The following is a 22,374-nucleotide window of genomic DNA, read 5'->3' as shown; positions in this document are numbered from 1 at the left end:
AGAGAAGCCCCTTACAGTGTTCGGATGACCGCTTGCATGCATATGGAGGATGAATGTAATCTTATGGCCGATGAGCAGGATGATACAGATGGTGCATAAATAATGTATTAATTTTTTAAAAATATAAAAACTGTTGTTTATTGAATTTATTTGACCTCTCGACTCATTCACTCTACATTCTAGAGGCAACTTGGCTAATAAATGCGATGCATCTGAAAAACATGCACATGAAAGACAGCAGCGGCAGGAGGGACACATCGCAAATGAATTCAAATCGCACAATGTGTTTTGTGCATCTGACATATCATAGGAAGAAATCAAAGCACAGAAATTGCTCGCTTTAGAAACCCCAGCGAAGGGCTGTCAGCAGCTCCTCAACATCAGCGCTTTCAAACAAAGCTCACGGACGGGCGCTTACCTTATGCATGACAATCCATCGACTCCCTTTAACCAATCCACAATCACCTTCATACACCTCCAGCGTGAAGAGGAGACGCGCAGATTTTATTAACCCCAACCCCCCCCTCAAAAAAAAAAAACTGCTTTTTCTTTTTTCCAAGTGTCCTTAGTGCTGCCACTAGTGAAATATCAGTGCAAACAGACTCCAGCCTTTTTCTAAGACACCAAGGAGTCGTTCACAGCTGTCTGGCCCACGGGTGCATTTTAAATGTGAAAAAGCCTGAGATTCTTGTCCGTGGGGTTCAGAGCCGCCAGCTGACTTTGTGCAGCGCTACACACAATCCTACCAAAACCACATAACATGGCACACACTTACTTGAAAACATATAAACATATGAATAATTTGGATCATTCTTTTTAATGGGGTGGATGTCAGGCCTGTTGAATATTGCATGATCTATAAATCAATCAGCAAGCCTTACTGATTATTGTAATCAATAAGCAATCTGTCTGGCTAAACGGTTAATCAGACACTGACACATATGACTTAATTGTGTTATGAGTATTTTCCCTGATCTGATTTTTTTCTATTTGTATTTTTTAATTTATTGATTCATTTATTGTGGGAATTTAATCAGTTTCTTCTTATTTGCTGGTTATAGTCTAGATGTGAAGTCTAGATCACCTACAAATAGTGTGAAACGAGTTTCTTGCTGATATTTTAGCCGCTCGTGTGTGTTGTGTCCTGACATTTTGTTTTTGACTGAGTGCATTTAATTTAAGGGTGTGATATGGATGTTATGATACAAGTATAACACTGGATTCTGATGTGTGGGATTAAATGAGTCAATGTTTTGACAGATTAGTTCATTTGTTTGATTAATTAAATAGCTCAATGTATCATGTAGATCCATACAAAGCATTTGAAACACTTTCTGATCTCTTAATAGGATGCATGATTATATATATATATATATATTCACATGTAATCACTGTGTATGTGCAGTGACATAGCATTTAATAAAGCTAACTAATATAACAATGTCATGTCTTTCCTTTTTCTTGGAGACTGAGATTCAAGCCCCTTGACCAAGTTGACTGTGTTATCATCAGGTTTAGCTGATGGGTTTCGAATCTGTCATGTTGCCATGGTTTTGCTCTCTTGCCTCTCCTGTACTGACCAATGGTAACCAGGTAATCCGCTAAATAGAAAGCACCGCTACATATGGGGGAGAGGGCAGCTTCTAACCCGGAGAGAGGCAGGAGAAAACATCCAGCCATGTTAAAGACTCATTTGAACAGGGAAAGCTGGAAATGCAATTATCTAGCACACAAAAAGACAAATAATTGAATAAAGTTCATAAGAAGAAAAGCACAGTTTCTTTCTCTGCTTTAAAGCATTAGCCATAACCCAGAGAAATATACACTCTCCTGAACAGGGGCGATGGCTTGAACTGATATGTGTTCTGAATGATTCTGGTTTTAGTGTGTGTTTAAGTGCAGTTCGCTCAGTAGGTAGCTCTGGTCCTGAGGGGCTTCAACTTGTGTCCTAAGAAGGGTTTTAACTGCTGGCTTGTTTTTACTTCTAATTAATTTTCTGATTATTGATTGTTTGATTAATTAAGTAAATTATTGTAATGCTTTGCATGCACAGTTGTATTTATAAACAATCAGTGTTTAAAAAAGTAGGAACCATTATTTAGTTAATTACTGTATTTAAACAGTAATAATCAGATAGGATCACTATTATTATGATGAAGCATTATAATCAAAGCTGCCATTAATGATAATAATATTAATATTAATTTGTCATTAATTAGCTGATTATAGATTCACAGATCATTAGATTACTGTAATGAATCTGCATGTACATTTAACCTAATTAACTATCCAGAATTTCAAATAATAATAATTGCCATGCTTATTTAGAGAACAATGTTTTGTTAGGTAGATGATAATAATAACAACAACAGTGTAATAATAACAACAACAACAACAACAACAACAACAACAACAACAATAATAATAATAATAATTTACATATAATTAAAATACATTGCCTAATTTTATTAAATTTTAATATGTGGGTAATTAGAACTGTTATTAATGTTTTGACGTTGTGATTGACTTTGTGGTTGTCCAATATTTCTTTCTTTTACAAACACACATCACACACACACACACTGATCAAATTAAAAAATATATTATTCACATGATAATACAGCGTTACTTAATAACCAAAACAGTCGGCTGTGTGTTTAGGGGCTCAGAGGATGGAGAATCTCTGGCTTTAGGATAGATGGCCGGAGATGCAACTCCTGGCCGTTTGTCTATTAAAGAGGGATCAACAATGAAAACCTCCGCACCACGAGGAGCAAAGGGCCAAGTGGGAGGGGGCAGAGGGGGTGAATGGACTCAAAGAGAGGACCAAGTGTGTCTCTGAGAGTGTAGTTTAGTGTACATTTCCCGATGAGATCGACCAGCCAACTGAAGTCACTTTTCAACCAACCATTTTCCCCTCTCAAACGTCTCGCTAAATAGTCCACAGTCACTCTCATTGATTTTCTTTATCAAATAAACAGAATGGCACCGCGTGCCTGGCCGCCTCCCTCATCCGTGATCCCGGGACCCAGCAGCCGCCCAAGAGCTCTTGTGAATTCACTACATTTAAACAGCAACATTATAAGAATGACCACATTGATGGATGCCAATAAAACTGTTAGACTTCAGTACAGTGTGTCATCAAGCATATTAGGTAAGCATTTTAAATATTTATTAAAAACTGAATTATAACACGAAATAAATCTGAATTGTGATACATAAGCTTCGTTTTATTTTTTAATACAAACTGCAAATAGCAAAAGTTAGTGTTTTGATTTTATATAAAATAAAAAAAGTAAATGTTTAATCCCTCATTATATTCTTATTACCTCTGCCACTTTGTTTTTTTTTTCTCATGAAGGTGAAAGTCGTCTTGATACCAGTCTCGTGTCTTATATGGATTTTCGTTTATATAATCGATCGGAATGTCCCAATATATTGATCGAAAGTCCAGTGTTTTACAAACAAGCATTTGTGAATCTCGATTTTACGTTGGAAGTGATTTTGTCGTTGTCTACGCAAGCTTTGATTTGTGTTAAGCAAAAGGCATCTTAATAAAATATTAACAATACAAACGCACAAAGGCATCGTGCAATGTACTTAATATTCTTTTTTGAAAACACAAAAAACGTCCTAATTGTTCAAATCATGCTGAATGGCATGTCGTTGCGGTAACTATATGAAATTAAAGTTAGATAAGTCCGCATTGAGGGAGGCTGCACCCAATCCCCAACTTATTTCCCATTTTGTGTTCCAGCATCACCGCGCTCCGCTCTTTTCAATGACAATGTGCCAAATCTAGGCATTTTCAAAAGAGTTTCCATATGCTATAAGCGGAGCATCAGAGAGACAGAGGACACCGGGATGCCCTTTTATACCAAAGGTACACGCGATTTATTTTCTTTTTGGCTGGCGATTATAAACAAGACATGGAAACGCATAATGCAGGATTAATAACCTATTTTAAACAGATTGCGCGTGAAATATGCAGGTTCAGAGTAATTGTCATTTTATAGACAAAAGAGAGCTGATCGGATACAGATGACGGAGATGTTTTTATTTGCAGTGGATGTTAAGCATTTTCTTTTGTTTTGAAGAAAAATACGATATTTCGCAGTGGGACAGATTTGAAACGATTTGATATTTAGGGGAAATCTCTGGGAAAACCTTTCTTCTGGTGTAGTTTATACTTTTGTTGTTTTTTTGTAATTGTTGTTGTTTACGGAGTGTATGATCAGTTTTTTTTTATAATTTGCCACGTTTACCACATAATGTCACAAAAATTGATTTCATTACTAATCATTTGTGTTTAAATACATTTATATGCGTTCTTTCCGATGATTATGTTTGTTGTATTGCACGTAGATTTCCCCGTCTTCCAAAAATAGAGAAAACTTTCTTTAAGTGTGTGTGTGTGAGAGAGAGAGAGAGTTCAGAATTTTCATGGGATTAATTCTCCGTTAGCGATGCATTTTGGATGGGGTTTTATGCGGCTAAAAAGGGTCAGTTACTGTCAAAACGTGACCTCTCAGACCCCAGAGGGCGCCAGGCGGTTTGGGCAAACCTTTCATTTGTGGGGCAGGACAGTCATTCACTCATTCAGCACGACCAAAGAACCAAAAAGAAACCCCGAAGTCATTGTTAGACATCGTACGTTTTAGGAAAACAATTATAAGAAATCACAAGTCGCGAATTGTATGATGATTGCTTTATTGACATTTGACTTAAATCAATATTCATGCAGTTTTTAATAAGTCTCATAGACAACACTTCAAAATGTGTATATATATATATATATATATATATATATATATATATATATATATATATATATATATATGTATATATATATATATAGCTGACAATCAGGGAAATACATTAAAAATGTAAATAACACAAGCAATAGGCTGCACCTTTAAATGCAAGTCTTTACATTTCAAACTAGCGTTTACTAAACAACAATGAATTCAATAATAAAATTTAATACATTTGTATCTTAAAACATACAGCAATAAAATAACAACCTTTAATTAATCTTCCGATTAAATAGGGTGTAAATAAAGCTTTTTTGTCAGATAGCTTGAGAGAAAGAAAAGCATAAAGTACAAGGGAGGACATGATCACATTTGAAAGTGTTACAGTTTAAGATAAGCATAAGCTACCACTTTCTCTATTTCACAGCCTAAACCAGTTCAGAAGACAGCCAAACTCTTATAACTACGCTAAATGTATCCGTCAAAGTATACTTGCATAAGAGGTGCGACCTTTAAATCAATAGTTTTAAAGTCCTTCGCGGTGAGCAGCAGAAAACAGTCGTCAGTGGCAAATAAATAACCTTTACTCCGCCGCATTTGCTTTGCGTTTATATGAAGGTAAAATCTGAAGCTCTCCGTGTCCTATTGCAAGCTCGTCTCGGTCTTGTTTCTGTTCTCTCGTTCATCCTGCCGAAACACCACATGGGTCTGGCAGGCATGAGTCCCCCGAGGACTAGAAACAGTGGATCAGGGGTGAAGAAGTAACGCCTCTGTTGACCACCTCTCGCCCATCCAGAGACCCACAGTAGACATGCCAATCTAAGGGCTCGTGTTTTACTGCAAACACAGCTCTATAGCATCCTTGTCGTGCAATCCGGAAACAGAGCCTCACTCAATTCAACCCCTTCGATTTTTTCATAAAGGAGAGCCGATCTTTTGATTTTCTTCACGGTTAACGTCTTGTCGGGTCTGCTTTCAATAGTGACATTTTTAGGAAAGCCAAATTAGCTAATCAATTGAACCATTTACACGCGAGTTTAAATATGAACGAAACACCCGATGAGTCAAATATGTAAAGTTTATAAGCCATAGGGCACTTTACAGTATGGTTTACTGTGGGTTTTAATTCCGGGGCCCTACTACTGTCTGCTTTAAAGCTTTATTTTGACCTGTGTCTTATCGATAAATATTGTTCGAATTATTATTTTAATCGATTTTACTGTTGCAAGTCATTTTTGTTTGTTAAGCAAAATATAGCCTATAAAATGGTGCCAGTGCCCTTTATGTTTTATAAAAGCAAAGTGATGCTCACAAGCTGGATATTCTGGTAAAATACAATGTCTGGAAATAATTTTAAATGACACATAGGTTTAAACTGAGACGATTGTCCAATTAATCAGCTCAGCTATTGCAAACTATCAGACGGATAACATTTTTAATCAGCGACACCTGTACAACATTCATGTTTTTCTCATGCTTTATTATTATTATTTTTTACATTGCAATACCTTCACTTTATTAATACTTTTGTGTTGAAAAAATAACAACAATAAAAAATATTTCAGTCGTGTTGCTTTTTAGTCTTCAATTTTATAAAATTGTAATTAATGTTGTTATTATATTTAATATTTGGATATACGCTTAAAGTTATACCAGACAATGCTATACAAATGTTATAGCAAAATTAAGATCAAATAGTCTAGTTCTGCCTTTTAAAATCTACAATTTATCGAAGCTTGTTAGGTTATTTTCCATCTTTCAGAATTTTCTAGAGGAATTAGCATCATATTGTAAGTGCATCATATTTAGGATATAGGCCGATTGCTTTAAAAACAAATAAGATATTGCCTTCTCATTTGTAAATAACAGCAGACTGCTGTGCTATTTAATATTTGCCATCGTTTAACGCGTTATCCTTAACATTTCTGTATTTATTTGTTTGTTAAAAAATAAACACCTTTGATTACAGGTATGACAAAAAAAGTCAAAAACATCTCTTATTGTCCCACCAAATGTTCCAGGCCGTTACAGGACGTCTTGCCCACCGAAAAAGATTTTCCCCCATTAGATCATTTTAGGAATCTGGCTCGTACAGCCCTTCGGCTCTCCAAGTTGAAACAGCGCGTCATTTGCAATGTGGAGACTGTTGATCACCTCACTAATTACGTCTCTCTCTTTCTGCCTCGCGCTCTCTCTCTCTCTCCCTCCCTCGCGCGCTCACTCCCCCTCTCTCTCTCTCTCTCATTCCCAGAGTGCATATCGAGAATAGACACACAAAGACATGCGCACTCAACTTAATCAGCCATTTTTTTAAACAGGGCTAAAACGATAATAATTAGCAGAATAAAGACATATCGGATTTTCATTTCCTTACCTCCTTTCCCTTACCCCTCCACAACCGAAACTGCTAGGCAGTCGTCGACACATCTTTTACACAACCGGACCCAAAGGATCGACTCTTGCTGTAGTATTTACGTTTTTTCCAATAAAGTTGGAGGATTATTGTTACATTTTTTTCTTTTTCTCCTTTTTTGTTACCTACTTGCGCTACCATTGGATGTGATTTTCTTCAGAAAAAGCAAATATCAAGAGAAGAAGCGGAGGGAACTGCGGGGGAAGAAAGTAAGTTTTTTCCCTTCAACTTTTATTGAGTAGTTGGTGTTAAATTTAGGTCGAGTATTGATTTTTTTCCCCGACTAGTCCTGCCGAATCTGCGCTATACCGCTGTCGGATTACGGCTTTGTATGATATAATTTCGAGAAATGTCAACCCAAATATTTTCCTCTCTATTTGTAAAACAGTCGTTTTAACGACCTGCCGCGAACTGTCAGGCGATGTACTCTTACCGTATCTCTGCTTTCCAGGCTTCATTCCGTTTCTTTTGCAAGGAAACCGTCCCAAATGTTAAGTTCGGCTCTGATTTACAGCCGTTATTTGTTGATACGGAGTAAAAGTGGGCAGATTTGTACGCTCGCGGCTGTTGTGTTCGCCTCAGGAGTTGGACTCGCCTCATCACAGCAAACGCTTAATAGCAGGGCTTCTTTGCATTTCTCCAAATTATCTATCTTACACATCAAACAACACAACTCATTCATTTTGAATAGCATCTGCTCGAATAGTTGACGTGTCGTGAACCGCGAACGTATCCCGTGATAGTAAGAAACGGGAAGATTACGTTTTGACTCGACGTCGCAAGTCGCTCCGGACCGGTGTTTTCATTGATAGACTCAAAAGCCGCACACTTCACCTCATACAACTAAAAGATGGTCCTTCGTCTGTTTATGTTACCTGCAATGTATAAAAGGGTCTCTCCACGGTGCGGCTCGGATGATGGTTACGATAGGAGGGATTGAACTAGCAGCCGAGGGTCTCTTCTCCCATATCCCGGGCTCCTCCGTGTCTGTGGCAAGCGTGAAAAACAGGAATAAAAAGGATCGAAATCATTCCTATTTTCGCCAGAAAGCTCATTCCGTCTTTAAACTACTTGTGTCTTCTGTCTTGCCCGTAAGTTTTCTTCTCCTTTTCTTTCATTCCCTTTACGTGTTTCCTGAGAGAATTGTCCCTGAGTTTATAGTAAGGTCGATGGATTCTTAAAGTTGGAAGTTTTCGTTTTTTTGTGGTAAAACGTTAACATTGGCATCGAAGACCGTGGCATGTGTGTGAGCGCTTGGCTTTTGGGTTGATGGTGAGTGTGAGACAGAGTCTTGGCTCCGATTGGAACGCGACAGTGACAAGGGCATCGATCGCTTCCATTGAGAGCACAGAAAAAACACAGGCAGTGGGGAGGCAGAGCACAGAGCCGCGGTGTGTAGCGCTGTGTGTCTGCGCTTTCTGCTCTCCAAACCACCACATTTTCACCGCCTGGATCACCGTTTTCGTAGGATTTTCGAGTTGTTTTGGGGGTTACTCTGTACTGTTTGCTTGCTTGTGTATTAATTGAGCTGCGATTCGTTTTTCTACATTAGACATTGTGGATTTGTACGTTTTTTGAATTAATACGGTCCTTTGTGGATACCTGGATTTGTTTGCAATTGGAATTGCACCGGACATCTGTGCATATTTTTTAATGGAATCTCATTTTTTTCTGTATTTTTCCCCTTTATTTTTTGTCACAATAAAAACAAAATAGATTAGAATTGATTTTATTTTTATTAGCCTATTATTAATGTTCTTATTATTACTGTATAAATATTAGTTTTGCATGTAAATGTATTTTTTTCTATTTTTCAATTAAATTAACATTTAAAGCTTGTATTATTTGTATTTCTATTAATGAATAAAATGCTATGTTGATTCAACATTTTTGTTGCTGTGTGACAACAAATGCAAAATTGTTATTTTAAAAAGGATTATTCTGGGATTTGCTGTCTGAAAGATATAAAAGGATGCAGTTCAGTGCATTCAGTTGTATTGTTGTAATTAGAAACGTTTATTTTAAAGCCGTCATTTTATGACAATTCAAGGCATCTGGATCTATTAAGCGTGCTTTTTATTTATTATCAGATGCTTTGTGTTTTTGTGTCCACATTATATTGTACAGCGTACATATTCGAGGCATTTCCGAATATCGTGAAACCAACGCCTTTAATAACTCTTTTGAGACATGTTCTGCAGTAAGATTGGCTGAGGCTTCTCCTAGGGTCGACAATGTGTCATTTCCATGAAGCCAAATTGCCCACTGCCTATATGATATTAATGTGCAAATCAATATTTCAGGGATTAAATTTCCCTTCTTCATTTTTTATGGTTTCTACCTCAATAAGTCTCAAGTCTAATAGAAGAGGCTGGATGATTTAAAATCCGCCTCTGCGGAGTGGCTTGCTTCAAGCCTATCACAGCGTTCTGCTGTTCAGTACCGAAACTCCTATGGCAACGCACAGGGCTTGACTGCCACTGCTTTGTGACATTAAGACACCCAATTTGGCTAAAAGGCTGAGAGATGACTATGTGTTCGGTTGAATGCTAATACGTGGTTATCCCAGTATTGATAGTTGTAAAAGAGAAGCCCCATTCGAACACACACACGCTAATGTTTGCATACACACACACACACACACACACACAAAATATATATGCACAAATTTGACAGCATCCACCTTCAAAAATCAGAAGACCAACCATCACTTCTAGTATCAGATTCTGTCCAAAAATCAGCATGATATTTTTTCTGTCAAGGCCTTGTACAGTGGAAATACTGTTTCTATTTTCAAATGTGGTGATATGAACCATTTAGAGCACCAAGAGCTTCAATCCACCGGAGCACGGCTTGTTATTTCATTGCAGTCTTGGAAAATCATTGTTGGTCAGCAATACTGAGAAGAAGCCGGAAATATTTTTGTGTGTGTGTTTTGTTTAACCCTGACATTATCATAGTCCTCTGAGCTTTTGGCTGTCTATCATTAGGTGTTTGTTTTTTATTCATCTTGCACCATCTGGGCTACGCTTCACAGAGCGGCATGAATTTCATATGTGATTTTTTTTTTTCATTTGGTCTCAGCTTAAACCTTTGAACAGACCAATTTAATTTCGCCACCACAGAAGGGACAAAAAATGTACATGTTGGAGGACAAAGGCCTTTTTAATCTGACTGCGGCTGTATGATTTCCTTTAAGATTCCCTGTCTGTTACGATTTCAAAAGCTGAATGTCGATGCGATAGGATATTGTCAATTTCATTTTTTTTTTCTGAAGACGTGTTTAAGGTGTGCTCTTTTGAATTTTACAACAAGAATGATTTATTAAGCTCTACATTTTGTACTCGTTTGCTAGTGCTTGTTGTGGTTTTCTGAGCACATTAACTGTTTAATAACCTCCTGGGCGTGTGTTTTTGTGTGTGCGCTCCTCATAGATAGCATTGAGAAAAGTGTCACATTGTTTTTAGAGGAACTGTAGGGCTTTTGTTGTGGGCCCAATTGAATTTGGTTCGAAGGATGCAGTACTTGCCCCGGTCCGCAGAGCAGTGGGTGGAAAGCTGAGAAGTCAGGAGCTGGCTTAATGTATTAAGGGGGGCCTTTTTGTGTCAGCCCCGAGGCATTTCTGAGGCAGAAAGAGCCTCCCCTGCTTAGAGGCTTTCTGAAGGGTTAAACACTTGGATGGGGTTCAAGCTCCATAACGCCTAGGGAAAGTGCATTTGAATATGTACAAGTTTCATGTAATTAGGACTTAATTTTATTAACATATGCAAATTGTTAACTCGGAGGTTTGTTCAGCTGGTGGAGATCAGCTGAGCACAAACGGCTCATTGTTCCTGGGGCAAATAATGGATTTGGAGTCGGACGGTGGCAACGCATAACCAGCTATCTAATTTAAGTCGTACCATGGCAAAATTTCATTAGTAGCCATGGAGATGGGGTTAATTGTGCTGACTAATGACCCAGACTGCAGCGGTGGCCCCCCAAAAACAGCAAAAGCACGATGGCTCACTTAATCTGGCTTGCAATAACACTTGTTTAGACGCGTTTCCCTCATGTGGGAATTTGCATATGCAAATCTGGGGTCTTCCTGATCTCATTCGTCATGTTGGGCTGTCAAACATGCGGAAAGACAATGAAAGCGAGAGCGAAGGCTGTTGCTGATCTCACTACAGAATAGGCAGCATTATTCAGGCCGACAACATTCTTTCATAATTTGTTTCTGATTAATAGACCAGACTGAGGCTTGTTCTGTTCGGGGCTTTTTGCAAAGAGAAGGTCAGGTCAGAAAGAGTTTCCACAGCAACTAAAGATCTATTCTTTTCCCTTTGGCTAATTAAATCACATTCTTAAGGCCTCTCCACTTTTTTTTTTTTTTTGAGAAGAGTGGAAAAGGAGAAAAAAAAAATACTGTCGCAGATAATCTCTAGTTTCCGTCATCTATAGATGGGGGAAGCCTAGTGCAGTGCTAGTTCTCCTGAAGTAATCCTGTTTTTTGACAGAAATGTAAACTGATATAATTGCCTTTCAGGAAAGGGAATGCAGGGTTTGTACAAGTGTAAAAAGCATCGGAAAAGGATTAGCATTTTTTTGCATAATGCACAGAGGCTTTGAATGGGCCACTGAATGGTTGACTGAGTGACTTAGATGAAAGCGAGATGGAAACGGTGCCTTCTTGTCCTTTCTTTCCAGGCCCCGTTTGTCCCCAAAGATGTTTGTCGAGGACTTGAGACAACAGGCACAGGCATCATATTCCTGAAGCCTCCCAAGATGCCTGCAGATTTTGTCATCATGTGAAGTAATATGTATGATAATGGTCTCTCTCAACTGGTAAATAGCAGCCCGTATGCTTTATTCAGTAGCGCTCAGGCACAATAGCAGAGCAAGGGAGTGGATTCTGCAGAGATGGGATTTCTTTCTTCCTCCAGTGTCCTCAATTTAAACAGGAAAAGGTTTGATTTGAACGCTAGAAATGCGTGCACTTCGTACTTCTTGCTATTTCTTTTCATTCTCTCACAGTCCTCACTATAGAGACGGTTTTGATCGAAAGCACTAGGAATACGTTTGTAATCCTTGTGTTATTCTGAGAAAAACATTCCAAGCTTGATTTCTTTCTGTGTGTGTGTGTGTGTGTATGCACATGTAAATGTGTGAAAAATAAAATGCTTAATACAGCATTCATTAATTATAGATGAGATGTTTTGGAGGACGGTCTGATTCTAGTGCTGGTTTTTGTTTTTGGGGGAAGGTGCTGATGTGACGTGATTTCAGCGTCACTGACACCGCAGTCTGAACACAAGCTGCCGCTAGAGACGTTTTTACCGTGTTTTGTTGTGTTCCGCGAGGCCTTGATCATCTTTCACTGACCTTTTATAGACTAGAAGTATCCTTTCATATGCAAATGATTAAGGGAAAGGAATTGTAGCCGGGATAAGTGCTCACAGGTTATCATGAACAAAACGATTATTCTTCTTTTCTCCTCTGTCTCTTTTTCCAACCATTCCTAGGGTGAAAAGCAAGTAGCTTTGAGTCAATTGTGAAAGGTGGCAATGCCAGTCTTTTTAACTCCGGCACTAAAGAAAAGGATACACCGTGGATGACGCTTCACGTCTGTGCCTTTCAAACAAAGCTCACAGTTAGACAAGTCATGCTTTAGTGTCTGGTTGAATCAGGCGTGTACTGACAAGCTCAACCAGATGTTGATGTGGGCCCGGTTGCCAAGTGAAACTTGTAGACTATGGATTGTCCCCCTTCTCGCCCCCACTGGCCTTCAAGATGTGCTCTCCGCAGCTTGGATGTAGTTAAAAACTCTTCCTCTTCCGCCACTTACATGCTGTTCCCCCGATGTGTGAGAACACATGACTGATGAGGACATTTCAAACAATCGTAAGGGTTGTTATGAGAAGGAATTGTTATCGTGAGGAAATGTAATTTTTGTCCTCATTGAGAACTTTCATTTTTGAGCGCAGTTATCTAAATGTTTTTGTTGCTCTTGGTCCACTGCCAGTCAGGATTACATTACTTTTACTGTCAGCTTGCGTCTCATCGGAGAAGGGGATTTTTCCCCTTCCAATTCTCAGGCCTTTTTTGGGTTTTTGTAACGCCGTCTCTACAGGATATTAAAAAAGGGGGGGAAAATTCCAACTAAAGCAACATTTAGGCATCTCTTCAGAAAAAAACAGTAATTTATGTAAATTAACAGAATGAACCAAAATATTGTGTAAAACCCTAAGAATAATATTTTAAGCAATAGTTTAGGCTCAAAAGTTTATGTAAATGTGTCTTTTTAGCATAGTTCCTGAACGTGTTGGTTTTGTTTTGATGAGTTTTTTGATGTATGATTATTGTCACTGTGGCTATACCCTACTACATGAAAATTTATTTTTTTCAATCGATGCGACACGTAAAAATAATCTAATCTTTTTTTTTTTTTAGGACTGAAAGATTTTGAAATATTTAAAATCTATTGTAATCCTATATATTAACTTCCCACAATTGATTTGTCTTGTCTTGGCGTTATGTTGAAAATCTTTTTGTGTGATCACAATATTGCAGAATTAATCTAACAGCAGCAGAATGTACATTAAAGGCAACCTCCTCCCTGACAAACTATTATAACAAGGCCTAGTTATGCAGTCACAGCTGTTGTGAAGCACCTTATTTCATGTTCAAGCACAGTCAAACAGGCAGAGTTTGAGCTTCGCAGTTGCATCCTTTACCTCTATATCCAGAAAAAAGTTTATAAGAGCTGTACACTCAAAAATCATATGCACCCTCGTTGCCGATCTCAGCTGGATAACAAGCCCATTATTAGTCGTCAAGAGAGGGATGAGACCATAATTGAATATGTATGACCGGTAGTGCCTTATGTAAACAGATAAATGAGAGCCTGCCCTCATGAATATTCATGCCGCTTAGTTCATCTGGCCCTGTGATGAGGATATTAACATGGCTGTTCCACCTGTGTGTATGAAGAAGCAGATTTCCAGACATGACACTGGCCTACTGTTTGTGTTACTCCGGAGGCTGAGCAAAAGAAGTCCCCGGAGAAGTATTTGGTTAATGCTAGACTTCTCATATCCTGTCTCGCTCTGGTCTGGCATGTGCGTTGGAATCATCTTTAATTATTTGCTTTAAAGGGGGTTAGACTTTCCATCAGTGCAGATGAGTGGCACGGACTGAAGGCTGGTTTTGTGTGGGTGCTCAAGGTCCCGGCGTGGGTCCTCGTCTTTTAACTTTTAATGACGCGTAGAGACGGAACGAGATTAAATGTGCGGCTTGTGGAGCTCACGTTGTGGAATGAAAAGAACAAAGTATTGCATTGAGTATAAAAGAAAATAGATAATGGCCGTATTTCGAGCTTTTGAAGAAACAATGATTTTTCTGCTTTACCTTGTCTTTTTTGGGGGGGTGTTTCAGTTATACGGAGACAATCGGGTGCCAGGCTTGTCGTGCTCATAACCATTTAAGTTATGGACAATCAAAGAAAGTGTAATAAAAAGGACCTATGGAAAGCGTATGAAAAAAGCATTAAGGAAAATTGAGGTCCTTTGGGGTGTTTCATATAAAATCAAATCAGAGGCCTTTGGGAAGATCAAGCGATGCATATGAACGGCAGACCAGAGGGCTGTAAAATCTGATGATGGATGTAAGGCTAGAGGAATATTTAAGAAATTTCTTTTCCATCTAATGCCAAGCGAGTCTGCGAGATTTGTTGAAACAAATGTATATGTGCCATTTCATGCGCTCGCATCTGGGCTTTGCATTTCAAAACAGTCCCTCACCGCAGCTTTATGCTTATTACTGCATGGCATTTGATAGCAAAACAAATCATTCTTCCCCCTGACTATTACCATTCAGAGCTGTAGGTATAATGTGTTTTCTTTGCTTTAATTAGTTGGTGGTTATGCTGATCCAGAGCTTGTTTTCTCTGCTAGGTTGTCATTGACCTTAAAATACCCCCAGTGTCTTGTTGAGGCCTTAGCGATCTGAAAAGCATAACACAATGTGGCCTTCCCCGCTGCAGCGTGCTGATAATGTTACAGCCGGGCCAAAGCAGCCCATATAGGCTTTCAAATGGCATAAGTGGCAATAACCACAGACTCTTTTAATGTTTCTCTTCATTAGCACTGCTCACAGATATTTTTTTCGGTCTCTTGCCCTTTTCATCTGAGAAAGAAACAATTTTTGGCTCTCTTATACCACACCATTAAATTAATGATTTTTTTTAATGAGTCAAAAAAAAAAAAAAAAAGCTACATTAATCATTTTACTACGTGCGTCATTTCGTCTGGTGATTGCAGGAAGCAGACAGAGCGACGTGACTGCCAGATTCGTCGGAATTAACATTGAAAATTGAATCGGTAGTTTGCGTGACATTCCGTTTATTTGATAATGGAATATTGTGGCCCTAATTTCAACTCATTCTAATTACATCTGACAGTTGTTTGTTTGGAGTGAAATCCAATTAAAGTGTACACTTTTCAAGCGGAGCACTCTAGTTCCTTCTTAAAGAAATAATGACCCCATGATGGCTCTGAAAATAAATGTTTTTTTGTGGGCATACAAGGGTAAACTCACAACAGCTGTCAGAACAGAGTTTGTTTAAAAAGCAAATGCCTTTGGTCTAAAGTTCATTTGGAGAGCTCTCTAATTAAATATAGGGCCAAACCTTAAGTTAATTAGTAATTCTCTGGCTCCAGAAATTAGGGAGATCTGGAGCTCGATTTCTTGTGCTGCCATATAAAGGCATTAAGGCCTGCACGGGAGAAGTTAGTTAGCAGTAATTCATGCTTTAATAGATTGTTTGACATGTTTTGTGAAATTCCTTGGGTTAGCACATAGCTAGCGGCGTTGGAATGCATGCAGGGATACCTGGCCTGTGATTATGTTTATAATACTAGATAATTACAGGACCAGCAGGCTGGATGCTCCTTCTTTACTGAGCAGCTTGAACTTTAAACTTTTATTGTTTCTTGGGGAAAATGACAGCAAAGAAAGGTCAAAATCTGCGAGCGAAAAGCAGCTTCTAATTCCAAATGGCGTCTGTTTTCTGCTCCCGGCCCATGCGGTAGCGTGTCAAAACATTCATCAGGTTAAAGTTAGTTAATAGAGGACAACCACAGAAATATAACACCTGTCCGACAGGCTTAACAGGGTATATTTTTAGATGGCTTGTTAAATGGTGAAATCATCCCCTCCTGTGTGTTTTTTGGAGGTGAAATATGTGGCCTGCGTTTGACTTTGTGCGGTTAGTGTTTGTTCCTCACCTCTGTATATCAATATAATAATGTTTGAAGCATGCGTTTGGTTCATTTGAAGCATGATTGTGTGAGTTAGCATGGGCCGGTATAGGATTCTGACGGTATGATGACCCTGGATAAAAATATCAATGTTTCACCGTATTGTGATTACTGCTCTAAAATATATTCTTTTTAAATGTTTGGGTAAAAAACGATTTTTTTCCCCTTTGAAAGCAATGTATTTTCTTTTTTTGAAAGATCGAAAATATTTTGGAGCAGTAAACATGTCAGGCTGAATAATTCAAATGAATCATTGACTTCTGCTGTCTTCATTTGTTTTTTAAAACACAGATTTCTTCACAGTTTAAAGTGGCATCTTTGGTTATCTTTTCTGCTGGAGATACTGTTGTCCTTAAAAACAATAACAACAACAACAACAACAACAAAAAATGTAAATAAAAAAATCTTACACACACCTTAGGAACGGAAAATTTTGGTTTTGGTTTTAAAACATTGACTTTTGACTTTTCCAAATAGTGGTATACCTTGAAAACGGTTTTCGTTCCATAATGTTAGCATCGCTCGTTCCAACAACTTCGATTGCAGGATTGACATTTTTAATTCTGCTTTATTTATTTTTTTGTATCGAAAGGGGGAAGTGCTTTCAAACAGATGTGCATCAAAACTGCGTTTATGTAACTGGTAAGCACTTTCATATTGTATGTATTGTGCTTCACAAGAACATGTTTGACCAGTAGATTAATATTTATTTAGCACAGGGAAATCAAGGGATTAGTCAGTCATCATTTTAACTCTAATCCTGCTCTGCAAAAACTAGACAAAGAGGGTGATTACTGAACACGGACTGGCAAAGCTACAATTAGATTCTCTGCTTTTCTTGTCGAAAACAGAAAAAAAAAAAACACACTCACACAACACACGCACACAAAGGGAAAAAGCTCTGAACTTTTTTTCCCCCTCCTGCAAAGAGGGAGAGAGAGAGAGAAAAAGCATAAAGCAAACATATTCATCACTCGTGCTTGTGCGGACAACAGAAAGATCACGAGATGAATTCACGTCAAGCCAATGAATCAGAGAAAACAAGTCTAATTTTAGTCAGTGCCTCCTCGGTGAAATGTGCATTTCTAGTCATATCCTCTACTTCTATTTGTTTGTGTGTCATTACTGTAAGAGTAAACACCATATCTGCTTTACTAATTAAGTCATGAGACTCACCAGGGGCGACGCACTGATTTGCATCTGGCTTATTTCTCTTAGCAAAGCACACACTGAAAACATGCCTGATGGGTCTCAGGTGGGCAAATATGCGTCTCTACGTTAACTGTTGATGTTAACTTGGCAAAGCTGAAGTGTGAGAGAGGGAGGTGGGATTAAAGGGATGATCTGCTATCACGTGGATACGGGCACCAGAGAAGATGTGAAACCAGATGTGGGGTGAAAAAAAGGCTAAAGAGGAACACTAGTGGGGAACCTGCCAGCATACGTTCCCCTTTCCCCTCCTTCTCTTTTTCTCAGTTGAAAAAGAATGTTAATGATTTTTTTCGCCCCCTGCGCTCCTCCAGAGACACAGCCTCATTGTTTGTGGCAAGGACCTTTTCTTTCAAACTTAATTACCTTCTCCCCTTTTTTTGGTGACTTGGACTGAAAGTTTGCACTGTGTCGGGAGAGGTCGTCACACATTCTTTTTACGCTCCTTTTCATTAATCCGGGGTGTGCAGGCATTTTCTCTCCGTGTCGGGACGGTAGGGGAGGGTAATGGAAGAGCCTCGGAATGATCCGCAGGAAGCTTAAAGCCGGTTAATGCAGTATAATAGTCTGGACATAGACTGGCCTTTGTTTGTGTGGTTCATTTCGAATCAGGCGTAATTAACTCCAGAGTGTTTCCAGATTGCCAGCGAGGAGAAATTGCAGCCTTCTCTCCTTTGAATTGAGAAAAGACATTAGCTATGTAGATTATGTTTCCCTTTGATACGGGCCTCTCCTGTTAAAAGTTTGCAAATGGTAGAGGGAGTGGTATGGACCAGTGTTTTTCCCCTCATTTAAAATGTCTCGTTTGAAGTCGTGGGATACGTTCGAAACACTTTTTCATTCCTGTTTTCGATTGCGATTCTTTGTTAAACGTCAGCCACACAAAGGTAATTTGTACAACAGCTAAATAAATGTCTTTCTGCTGATGTGGATTTGCCACACCCGACAGTAATGATATGTTGTGTATTGAAAATGAGTCCCTTAAATGTGGTTATGGCACAGGGGAGATATCCTGCTTCTACTGTTACACCTCTGGGCATCAACAGGGTCGGGAAAAGCCTTTGTGAAAAAAGGGTCATGCAAAACCGCCCCCCCCCCCTTTTCTCTCCCCTTTGCAATTCTCTCTCTCTCTCTCTTTTTGGACTTAAACAAGAAAGAATTAAGCCTCCTGGTGTCCTTGGAGGCCAGAGAAGCTCTTGATGTTTGGATAATACCACTTTGATGGATTTTTCATCAGTTCTTTCTGCATGGCAACAAATAAACAAGTATAATTAGACTTGTGAAGGTCCATTCATGGCTTTGTTAGGATTAGATATATGTGCAGTTTGCATGCTGTGACTCTCCTTTGTCTTTCCCTAACTCACTATGACATTTTGATAGAGGATTTGGTGTTGAGAAAAGCCCCAGCAGAGGCTGGGGTGACCTTTCCTAAATCGGATATAATTCTGAGGCATTTTACCTATTTTCCTGTTATTTCTTTCACACTCATATTGCAGTTCCACTTCAGTAACGCGTGACACATGTGCATGCTAACGTTTAACGTTTGTCTGTCTCCAAAAAAAAAAGAGAGAGAGAGAGACGTCCTGAAAAACTATTTAGGGTAGAAAGGGTGAGTGAAATCCTTTTCCTTAGAGGGGCGGGTGGGTTAGATCAGGGGGGAGTCTTAGCACTCGGGTAAACCTAGCATTCCTATTCCATTATTCCCATCTCTTGATCAGATCACATTCTTTTTAATCACTTCACAGGCAGCGTCTCCACAGAGCACTGAGAGGGAAGCTGAGACAGTCTTAATTAAAAAACAGAGGTAGAAACACTGTTTGCCATCTTTTTTCTTCTAATGGGAACGGGAGCCATTTCCATGCAGTGAGATCTGTCCTCATTGTTTTGAGAGAGCGCTCTTTCGGTTCCAAGAAAAAGAGCTTAGTATTTGTTTTTTTCGCTTTTTCTTCTTTTTGTAGCCTTCGCTTTTTAGTCGAATAGAAAGATGGTAAGACAAGAGAAAGAAAAGCTGTTTCACAGTTACGTTACAACACGTTGGAGGAATTGTAGAACAGTGTATAGAAAAGGTGTTAACAGAGAAAGAAAACAGTCAAAAAGAACATAGAGCACCTTTTAATAGAAAGTACGCACTTAAGACTAGTTTTAAAGTCTTTTTGGGTGGTAAAAAACGTTAACTATTGACATCGTCTTTTCTGTTGGTTTGAAGAATGCATGTGATTCTTTTAATGCCATTTTTGTCAGATCATCAGGCATCTCGAGGATGTCTGGATAATACGCTCTGACTTGTGTAGCAAACAGTAGTTTTTTTTTGGGATCAGAAATTGATGGGTGCACGCTTAAGTTACAAGGATGATTGTCAATGAAACATTGTATGATGCAAAATATCAATATGAAAGCCAGGGGGGCTCTCATCATCCCCGGATACTTGCCTTGTATCAAAACAAGCGTAGCTCTGAGCTGTTTAGCTCTTTTGTGCCTTACTTTATAATTCATAGCCATGTAATGATTCACATGCATAGCCAAAAATGTAGAGACACAGGCAAATCCAGAGGAGGCATCTCTCTCAACACTTCAAGTGTCAAGGAATGCATAATTCATCTCAAACTGCCTGTTTTATGTCCGGATCTGCATTAAGCGATACAGATCCAAAGGAAAGCAACAAACACACATGGTTACACACAACATCCCTGCATAAATTCTACTTCTCTGCCCCCTGAAAGAAAGGAAAAAGAAAAGCTGGTTGTATAATTACAGCCTCCATATTGCACTTGATACCTTTTAAAGTCTGAATTCAAACAGAAACAAATCACAGGCAGCCGCTGACAAGGTAGACACATGAGGGAGAGTGTGTGTTTTGTGAAGGTTGCTTGTTTTATGATGTGCAGTGGGTTTTGTGTTAACGTCGCTGGAATGTTGTGTGCGGCTCACACACTCACCCAGCGCCCACAGGCCCTGGAGGCACAGCTGCTGGCTCTGTGATCTTACACCGAGAGATGCAGAAATTATCACAGGAGAACACTGTAATCTAGCCCCCGCTTCCCTGCCAAACGTGTGTTTTTGGAGATGTACATTCCTCTTGGCTTGCATAAATGACCCCCCCCTCCACAACTATGCCACTGCACACATACACAGACACACTTTTCCCCTCTTTTTGTGTGCAGCTAATTCTAATTGGTGCTAATTTAGCACTAATTGCTGCACAGTTTTGCTCTCAGGGCATTTGGGAGCAATCAGGTCTTTTTCACAGCAGTGCATTGTGCAGATCACCCCCACCATTTTGTTTATTATCCAAATTATAATTAAAATAGAATATAATATTTTACGTTTTTTACTTGTTATAGCTTATATACATTTTTATTTCTGTGTGTGATTCCTTCTGTTAGCTGAATTATTGAAGCGGTAAAATATTATAATTGCTATATTATTTATATTAATATACCAAGCATATTAAGCCAAGACGCATTTAAATTAATCCCAAAATTGCTTTGTACCAGAATAGGTATCACAAAAAAATGAATTGAACATAGCTTGGTAGGGAAGGCATGGCTGTAATTGTTGTTTAATTTTATATCATCTTTCACCCTTATTTACATTTGGGCAAAAAAGTACTTTTCCAAATTGCATCGTGTTCAATAAGCTATTATCAGATTTCCTATATTCTTGAGAATAATTAGAAAATAAAGCCTGGCATGACAGACAGGGCTGCTGTTTTAAAATTCAGAGTCTGTCTTCAATGTATTTCATTTTAATTGAAAGCACAGCAGATGCAAGCCTGTCATTGTTGGCCTTCTCCACAAATCTCTACCTCTTTTGCAGACATAGATATCACCCTGAAATTTGGAGCAGCTGGGTTTCTCTTTACACTCTGGGCCTTATTCTCTGTGGTTGGGCATGGTAGGCACATACATTTTAGATCCAACTCTATTCTGCATCCAAACTTATGTGCCGAGTCTCAGTCTTTTGCATTGCCAGCCTTGAGAATAAATTGTCTGTGGTCTTAGAAAAAAATATGACTGAAGGGTTTTCATCAGTAAGGTGCGCGTATGATTTGTGAAAGCCAGGAGAGCCCCTGATTGAGGCAGTGACGGTTGGGAGATGGGCAGCCATCCAGGATAGATAACATCGCAATGGTATTTCAAATTGTGTGCTTGGGTTTTTGTGAGCTGCCAAGGATGAAAAATGAAAAACAAAAAAAGTGAAAAGAAATTGCGAGATGGCTCTCCTGGGGTGACTGGACTGGATGTGCTAAATATTAATTTGAGGTTGGGGTGATTGTCAGAGAGGCCAAAGCGTAGGTTAGAATTTGGATGGCTGCTTAATCAGGGCCTGTTAGATACCTGCTGGGGGATCACTCATAGGGAAGATTTGGAGTAAGCTGATTTACTGAATAACATAGAGATACTGCCAATCTCTGCCAAAATGATCATGATTTGAATGTGGTGGTCCTTCCCCCTTTACTTTGCTTATTGTAATTATGTTGCAGTTATAAAGGGGCTCTCAGAAGCTTTTGTGTGGCAGTGGACTGGTGTACTCTAGTTATTGAGAAAGTCTAATACTCAAACTTCTTTTAACAATCAAAACCTCTTGTTAACCTCAGCTAAAATCAGTGCTTGTCTGCGCATTGAAAAACATCAAGCTTCTATTTTCCATAACTGCTGCTCATTTCTGAGCTAATTCATGAGTAATTGCCACACAAGAA

At 38.9% G+C, this 22,374-nt stretch overlaps 1 protein-coding gene across 4 annotated transcripts in view; it reads left to right on the top strand.

Moving 5' to 3' along the window:
* The first annotated feature begins 3,804 nt into the window (after nucleotides 1–3,804).
* Nucleotides 3,805–22,374, top strand: part of zfhx4 (zinc finger homeobox 4) — an 81,107-nt gene continuing 62,537 nt past the window's right edge. For 2 of the 4 annotated variants that reach the window (XM_005162749.5, XM_005162746.5), the window contains exon 1: nucleotides 6,998–7,376. The gene's annotated coding sequence lies outside the window, so the exon portion shown is untranslated. Of the gene's footprint in view, nucleotides 3,884–6,997; nucleotides 7,377–8,079; nucleotides 8,259–22,374 lie in introns of those variants that run through there. The other 2 variants (XM_679268.11, XM_005162747.6) reach the window with 2 other exon arrangements.

This window comes from Danio rerio, chromosome 24 (assembly GCF_049306965.1).
Source record: "Danio rerio strain Tuebingen ecotype United States chromosome 24, GRCz12tu, whole genome shotgun sequence".
NCBI classification, from domain to species: domain Eukaryota; kingdom Metazoa; phylum Chordata; class Actinopteri; order Cypriniformes; family Danionidae; genus Danio; species Danio rerio.
The sequence above is the reverse complement of the archived record's forward strand: the minus strand, read 5'-3'. Positions and strand labels throughout refer to the sequence as shown.